Genomic DNA, 8,407 nt, shown 5'->3' with positions numbered 1-8,407 from the left:
AGTTCCTTCTTGCCGGACACTCCGACGAAGGTGAGGTAGGGTGGGTGTCGAATGGATATGAGCAACACATCTCGAAGAACAACAGTTACAGGTAAGTAACCGTTCTTTTCTTCTTCGAGTGGTTGCTCATGTCCATTCGAAGTAGGTGACTTTCAAGCCAACCCCACATACAGAGGAGGGGTCGGAGCAGTCAGACCACAAGAGTCATAGGAAAGGTGAATAAACGCAACAGATGTATTCAAACAGGTAAACACAAAGAAAACATGAGCCAATAACAGTGATAATTCAACATATTTACACCACAGAGTTCAGGACAGCAGAGCCCACCCCTGCGTCCTCCCTGGCCTGTTGTGCTAGCGCGTAGTACGCTGTAAAGGTATGGAGGGACGACCATGTGGCCGCCCTGCAAATTTCTGTAATTGGTATCTGAGCCCCGAACGCTACCGAGGACGCCTGTGCCCTGGTAGAGTGTGCTGTAACCCTGGGTGGGGTCTTGCCAGCCAGTTGATAACATTCCTTGATACATTCAGCGACCCTCGTTGTCAAAATAGGTAACCCTTTCACCCTGTCCCCAAAAGCAATGAACAACTGTTGGGATCTGCGAAAGGGCTTGGTCCTATCAATGTAGAACGCTAGTGCTCACGTAGCGTCCAGGGAATGGAGCACCTGCTCCTTGGGGGAGGCGTGGGGCTTCGGGAAGAAGACCAGGAGATAAATTTCCTGGGACAGGTGGAACGGTGACACCACTTTCAGGAGAAAGGCCGGGTGAGGGCGGAGCCTCACATTACTATTTGAAAACACAAGGTAAGGCGGATCTATAGTCAACGCCCTCAGTTCGGAAACCCTACGAGCTGACGTGATGGCCACAATGAAAGCAACCTTCCACGAGAGGTGCTTCAGGGAACACGTAGCCAATGGCTCAAAGGTGGGGGACATAAACCTGCGTAAGACCACGTTGAGGTCCCAGGCGGGAAGTGGGGCCCTCACTGAGGGATACAGTTTTTCCAGACTGGTAAGGAATCTTTTAACCACCGGGTCAGAGAAAAGAGAAACTCCTGCCGTACCCACTTGGAAGGCGGAGAGAGATGCCACATGGACTTTAATAGAGGAAAAAGAGAGGCCGTTAGACCGAAGCTCAAAAAGATAGTCTAAGATAGTCGGGACGGGGCAGAGGATGGGTGCACTCCTCTTCGGGATGCCCAAGACGAGAAGTGCCGCCACTTGGCAGCGTACAACCGTCTGGTAGAGGGCTTCCTACTACTGAGGAGCACCATCTGAACCTCTTGGGAACATTCCCTTTCCGGTTGGTTCAGCCATGGATAAACCAGGCCGTTAGGTGAAGAGACCTGAGATTTGGGTGAACCATGGTCCCCCCCGTCCCAGGGTTGAGTTAGAAGGTCCCGGGCTGAGAGAGCGCTATGGGATCCTTGGTGAACATGTCCACCAAGATGGGAAACCAGAACTGTCTGGGCCACCTGGGGGCTATAAGGATGATTGTGGACTGAAAGGCCCTTGCCCCGGTCAACACCCTGGAAATTGGAACGGGGGAAAAGCGCAAAGAATGCCCTTTGGCCACATGGCTATTAGGGCATCCCCCAAGGAGTGTTTCCCCAGCCCCAGCAAGGAACAGTAGTTCCGGCACTTCGCATTGTGTGCTGAGGCGAACAGGTCTAGGAGGGGATAACCCCACCTGCAGAAAACCTGGCACAGGACTGAGTCCTTGAGTGACCACTCGTGGGCTCTGAAGGATCTGCTCAGAGAGTCTGCTAGCAGATTCCTGTAGCCCGGGAGGTACTCCGCCTGTGGTGTAATGTCGTGTTTCACACACAGGTGCCAAAGGAACAGGGCCTCTTGGCAGAGGGGAGGTGACCAAGCTCCCCCCTGCTTGTTGAGGTAGAAGACAGCCTCTGTATTGTCTAAACGAACCAGGATCGAGTGGTGAGAAAGCCTTGGCAGGAAGGATTCGCAGGCTCTTCTCACCGCTCGCATCTCCTGGATGTTTCTATGGAGGGTCCATTCTGTGGGGGACCACAGACCCTGAGTCCTGTGCTGCCCCAGGTGTGCTCCCCAGCCCAGGTTGGAGGCATCTGTGACTAGTGTAAGGGAGGGGGGAGGGGCATTGAAAGGAACCCCACTGCACACCACAGCCTCCTGGGTCCACCACTGTAGGGAGGCTAGGACCTCTGGGGGCACTGTGAGGATCGAGTCCCAAAGACCCCAGGACTGACTGAAGGCATTTGCCAACCAAGCCTGCAGAGGTCTCATTCTCATTCTGGCGTGGTGTACTGTGTATGTGCATGCAGCCATATGGCCCAGGAGCCTCGAGCAGACCCGAGGGGTCTTGATAGGGGACCGGGTTAACCCAGAAATCAGCTCCACTATGGAGAGGAACCTGTTCCTGGGGAGGAAAACTCTTGTTACCCTTGCGTTGAGGGCACCGACGAATTCGAGATTCTGAGAGGGGGTCAGGGATGACTTTTCCTCGTTCAGCATGAGCCCGAGCTTTAGGAAGAGGGCCTTTGTGAGTGACACGTGAGCCTTTACCTGCTCGTAAGAGCGACCTCGGATTAGCCAAATGTTGAGGTACGGGAACATGTGCACCCCTTGTTTGCGAAGAAACGCCGCAACCGCTGCCATGCACTTGGTGAACACTCTGGGTGCCGTTGACAGGCCGAAAGGGAGCACCGTAAACTGAAAATGGTGTTGGCCAACAATAAACCTGAGAAACCTCCTGTGGCTGGTTCTGATCGCCACGTGGAAGTACGCGTCCTTGAGATCGAGAGTTGCATACCAGTCTCCTAACTGTAGCACTGGAATGACTGAGGCTAAGGTTACCATTCTGAACTTGTGTTTTACGACCGCCTTGTTCAGATCCCTGAGGTCCACGATGGGATGGACGCCTCCTTTTGGTTTGGGGACAACAAAATATTGGGAATAGAATACCCCTCCCCGCAGGTGTGGAGGGACCTCCTCTATTGCTCCCTTTGCGAGGAGCACGGACACCTCCTGACGCAGGATGTGTTCGAGAGGGGTGTCCCTGAAGAGGGACGGGGAAGGGGGATTGGAAGGCAGCCGGCCCAAGAAGGGAATGGTATAGCCTCCATTTACTATAGTTAACACCCAGGCGTCTATTGTGATTAGTGCCCAAGCATGGGCAAAATGGGATAACCTGGCCCCAAACGGGGGGCCAGGGTAGGAGACTGGTGCACAACTCTCTATCAGCGCGTCTGAATTGGGGCTTGGTCTGATGGGAAGGGCTGTGGGGTCCTCCCCGCTGGCTGTCTGACCTGGGGTGACGATGGTGACCCCTGGCGCCTGGGGGATGCGCAACTGCCCCGGAACCTCCACCGGAGGCCCGGGAGCGGCACCTCCAGTAATCCCCACGGGGGACCTGGGGCTGCGCCCTCCCCTGTTGCCTATAGGGCAGCTGGCGACGCTAAGGGGCAGGCGTGTGAATGCCCAAGGACTTAAGAGTGGACCTTGTGTCCTTTAGCGTATGGAGCCTAGAATTGGTGTGCTCCGAGAACGAAGTTTTGCCATCAAAGGGCAAGTCCTGGATAATATTCTGGACGTCGGGGAGAATCCCGGAGACTTGCAGCCAGGCACCACGGCGCATGACAACCCCAGATGCCATAGCACAGGCTGCCAAGTCAACTGTGTCCAGGGACGCCTGGAGAGCTGTCCGGGCAATAAGTTTCCCCTCCGAAGCGATGGCCGCGAACTCCTGACGGTCTTCAGCCGGAAGCCTGTCCCTGAATTTCTCCACAGCCTGCCAAGTGTTGAAGGCGTACCGGCTCAACATCGCCTGTTGGTTTGCAATGCGAAGTTGCACCGCACCTGTGGCGTAAACCTTACGGCCCATCAAATCCAGGCGCTTAGGCTCTCTTGCCTTAGGAGAAGGTCCCGGCTGGGGCAGCCTTTCCTTTTGAGCCGCAGCCTGAACAACCAAGGATCCCGGGATGGGCTGCGAATACAGATGTTCATGCCCTATCTGTGGAACATAATAGCACCTCTCGACCCCTTTTAAGGTAGGGGTCAAGGTCGCCGGCGTCTGCCACAGGGCATTAGTAATCTTGGCCACCGTTTTGTTCAGCGGCAAAGCCAAACATGCGGGTGCATCATTGGCAAGGATGTCCACCATTGGATCTGTATCCTCTACGACAGGTTCCACCGGGATGCCCAGATTGAATGCCAGGCGACGAAGCAACTCTTGACGCGTACGGGCATCCATAGTAGGCAGACTCGGTGCCAGGTCTGCCAGGGCCTCATCAGGAGACGACGATGAGGATGACTCCTGCATCGGTGCCGGGTCTATGGTCGGTGCCGACTGTGGTGCCGGTGGAGCATATTGCACCGGCTGCGGGCCTGGCTCCGGCACCGGGGCCTCTGCTGCCAGGTCGGGCTGCGGTGCCCCATGTGGGGAGGGGGGAGGGCGGGACAGCGACGCCGAGGGCTGCGATCGGCGACCCGAAGCCTCTGACACCAAAGAAGGAGGCACTGGTCCCTGCCATTGATGATAAGCCCATGGCGTCCAAAAAGGCCACTGTGGATGCGGGGGCCAGGTTTGCTGCGCCAGCGAATGGTCCCGCCGATGTCAAGAACGGGATCTATGGGTCAAGGATGCTCCAGAGGACCCTGAACGGATGGAGGTGGCGTCCGAATCTGATGAGTAGTCAGACTCCGGCCAGGGCGGAGCCGAGGAAGGGTGCGGGGCAAACCTGGCCATGGACTCCGGCTTGCTGGCATGGATATGGCGGGGGCGGACGTGTTGCGGCACTGGGGTGCCCAGGCCCGGTGCCGAGAGAGTCGACTCCAGCAGTTGCGGCACCGGAGTGCTCAGGCCTGGTGCTGAGAGAGTTTTTGCGCACGGTACTGGGGGACCTAGGCCCGGTACCAGACACTGCGTTGGGGGAGCCGCTGAACCACTCAGGCTTGGTGCCGAGTGTCCTGATGCAACTGTCGACTGGGGCACCGGCAAGGTCCACGTGGTCGGTGCCGGTGCTTGCGACGGTGTGGAGGTGGACGCGGGTTCCAGGAGGCTAGATGCCGTGGAAGACAGTGGTACCGCAGTGGATGCCACATGGCTGAGAGACTACGGTACTGGTGCCGCCAAATGAGGGGCTGGGAGAGAGACCAGCACCACTGAGGGTCGGGCATGGCTCGAAGTTGAGTGAGACTGGCGACCTGGTGTCGAAAGTTGTGTCGCTGTTGAGGCAGTCGGTACTAGTCCCACATAGGATGGTCCCGACGCATAAGGCGCTCGAGCATGCCGGCCAGGGTCATGCGGAGGCGAAGCCATGGCCAACTCAGCCTCTGGCGAGGGTGACCTCGACCCCTCCGCCTCAACTGATAACGGGGGGGAGGTGGTAAGGCTAATAAGGTCCTGCGCCGCTTCGAATGTGTCCGGCGTGGATGGGCGGTGAGAAGGCAGGCGCCCTGGACTATCGAGACCTTCTCGTCAACTGTGGCGCACCGCAGTCGATGTGCGCACCGGTGAGCCGGCACTGCGGTACCCGACCGATGTGGTCTTTTTTGAAGGGGATTGTCCACGGGACTTTTTCACCCTCTTGGACGCCGGAGAGTGAGACCAGTGCCGGGATCTCGATGCAGACGCATGGTGCCAAGGAGGAACATCGCGTGTAGATGCCGGTGCACTGCGCACCGTAGGATGCTCCGATGGCACCGGCTGTAATGCCGTCTCCATGAGGAGAAGTTTTAGGCGGGAAACTCTCTCCCTCTTCGTGCGTGGCTTAAAAGACTTGCAGATCTTACAGGCGACTGCGAGATGGCTCTCACCCAGACACTTCAGACAACTGTCGTATGGGTCGCCTCTGGGCATAAACTTCCCGCAGGCAGCGCACGCCTTAAAGCCCGGCGGCCCTGGCATTCCTCACCCCCGAGGGGAGAGAGAAAACAAAGAACCTAACTATCTAACTAAGAGAACTATTTACAATCAAGGTAGAAGAACGGGAACCATTAACTAACTAAGGGTATGTCTACACTACCCTGCTAGTTCGAACTAGCGGGATAATGTATGCATACCGAACGTGCAAATGAAGCCCGGGATTTGAATTTCCTGGGCTTTATTTGCATAAGCCGGCCGGCGCCATTTTTAAATGCCGGCTTGTTCGAACCCCGTGCCACGCGGCTACACGCGGCACGGGCTAGCTAGTTCGAACTAGCTAGCCATTCCGAACTATCTGTACGCCTCATGGAACGTTCCACGAGGCGTACAGATAGTTCGGAATGGCTAGCTAGTTCGAACTAGCTAGCCCGTGCCACGTGTAGCCGCGCGGCACGGGGTTCGAACAAGCCGGCATTTAAAAATGGCGCCAGCCGGCTTATGCAAATAAAGCCCAGGAAATTCAAATCCCGGGCTTCATTTGCATGTTCGGTATGCATACATTACCCCGCTAGTTCGAACTAGCAGGGTAGTGTAGACATACCCTAAGAGAGATAGAGACGCTCCAACGACCATCACGGCAGTAAGAAGAAACTGAGGTGGGGCAACGCCGGCAGGAGTACTTATGCCCCACCATGGCGGCGCCACTCCAGGGGGCACCCCGCCGGCGCTACAGGTACTGCTAGGGAAAACGCTCTGGAAGACGAGGTGCGCACACCTACTTCGAATGGACATGAGCAACCACTCGAAGAAGAATTTCTTCTATTCCCAAACAAAAACAGGTCAGAAGGGCAAGATGGGGAGTCCTGAAGAGTCAACCCTCATCTAAGCAATTGTCAGGTGGCGAGAGCATTAAATGACATTAAATATTTTCCATTATAAATGTGAAGCATTTGTGGCGCAAAACAACTCACAAAACCAGGAGCTGAAAGATGATAAAGCAAGATGACTATGAGGAATTGGTGCTGGATGTCAGTAGTAAGACTAGTAATAGAGAGGTAGCCTGGTTAATCTGATCTTGCAAAAACAAAAGGAAAAACTATGTAGCACTTTAAAGACTAACAAGATGGTTTAATAGGTGATGAGCTTTCGTGGGCCAGACCAAAGCTCATCACCTATTACAGTAGTAAGGCTGAGAGGAGTGAAGCTTTAAGTTGACTGGTTTAGGAAATTAATTTTCTGGTCTTCTCTGGAGACTAGAGAGAGGTGTAAATTAAATCAGGGACTTCAAGAGCAGCACTTCCAATTCATTTTTTTTATTCTTAATGTGACTTATGGCTTCTGAACTGGCAGGTGCAAAAAGAATGCATTTGCAGAAGAATGTCAGTCCTGTAATTCCCCTTCACATCTTGTGATGCTAAGATACTAATAAAAGTGTGATTCCATGTGGACAACACAAACAGCCATGAGAGTAAACAGTCAGTCAGTGGTGCTACTGAATGATCAGGGTGCTAAAGAAAGACAAGGCTAGTGTGGAGAAGCTAAGTGAATTCTTTGCATCATCTTTCCTGCAGAGGACGAGAGGATTCCCACACGAGCCAATGTTTTTAAGTGACCAATCTGAGGATATGTCCCAAATAAATGAGTCAATAGAGGTGGTTTTGGAATAAACAGTAATAAGTCACCTAGCCTAGATAGTATTTACTCGAGACTTTTGAAAGAACAATAAAATCACAGAATTACCAACTGTGGCATGTAAACATATCACTTAAATCAGTTTCTGAACCATATGACTGGAAGATAACTAATATGGTGCCAATTTTTAAACAGAGCTTCAGAGATGGTCCTGGCATTTATAGGTCGATGACTAACTTCAGTACCAGGCAAACTGGTAGAAATATAGTGAACAGAATTAGTAAATATATAGATTATCATAATTTGTTGGAGAAGAGTCAACACAGCTTTTGAAAAATAATCATGCTTCAGTGACTTATTAGAATTCTCTGAGGTGGTCAATGAACTTCAACAAAGGTGATTCAATAGATATAGTGTATTTGGGACTTTCAGGAGGCCTTTGCCAAGGTCTTTCACCAAAGACTCATGCAATAAGAAGGAAGGTCTTCTTGTGGATCAGTAACTGAGTAAAAGAGAAAACCATGGGTAGAAATAAGGGGTCAGTTTTCAGAATGGAGAGAGATGTAGATAATTATGAGACCTACGGATCTGTACTGCAGCCAGTGCTATTTATCATATTTGTAAATGATCTGGAAAAGGGAGTGAACAATTTGCAGATAATGCAAAATTATTCAAAATAGATTAATCCAAAGCAAAGAGCAAAAAGTTCCAAAGAACTCTCTCAAAACTGGGTGAACAAACAAAATGGCAGATGAAAGTCAATGACGATAAATGCAAAGTAATGCACATTGGAAAACATAATCCAAATTATACACATAAAACGATAGTCTAAATTAGCTGAAGCCAAGATCTCTTTCTTGGCTGGTGTTATTGTGGATAGTTCTCTGGACTCTCAATGTGCAGTGGCAATTGAAAAAGCTAGCAATCTAT

Source organism: Pelodiscus sinensis, chromosome 4 (genome assembly GCF_049634645.1).
Source record: "Pelodiscus sinensis isolate JC-2024 chromosome 4, ASM4963464v1, whole genome shotgun sequence".
NCBI classification, from domain to species: domain Eukaryota; kingdom Metazoa; phylum Chordata; order Testudines; family Trionychidae; genus Pelodiscus; species Pelodiscus sinensis.
This window is presented reverse-complemented; position numbering follows the sequence as displayed.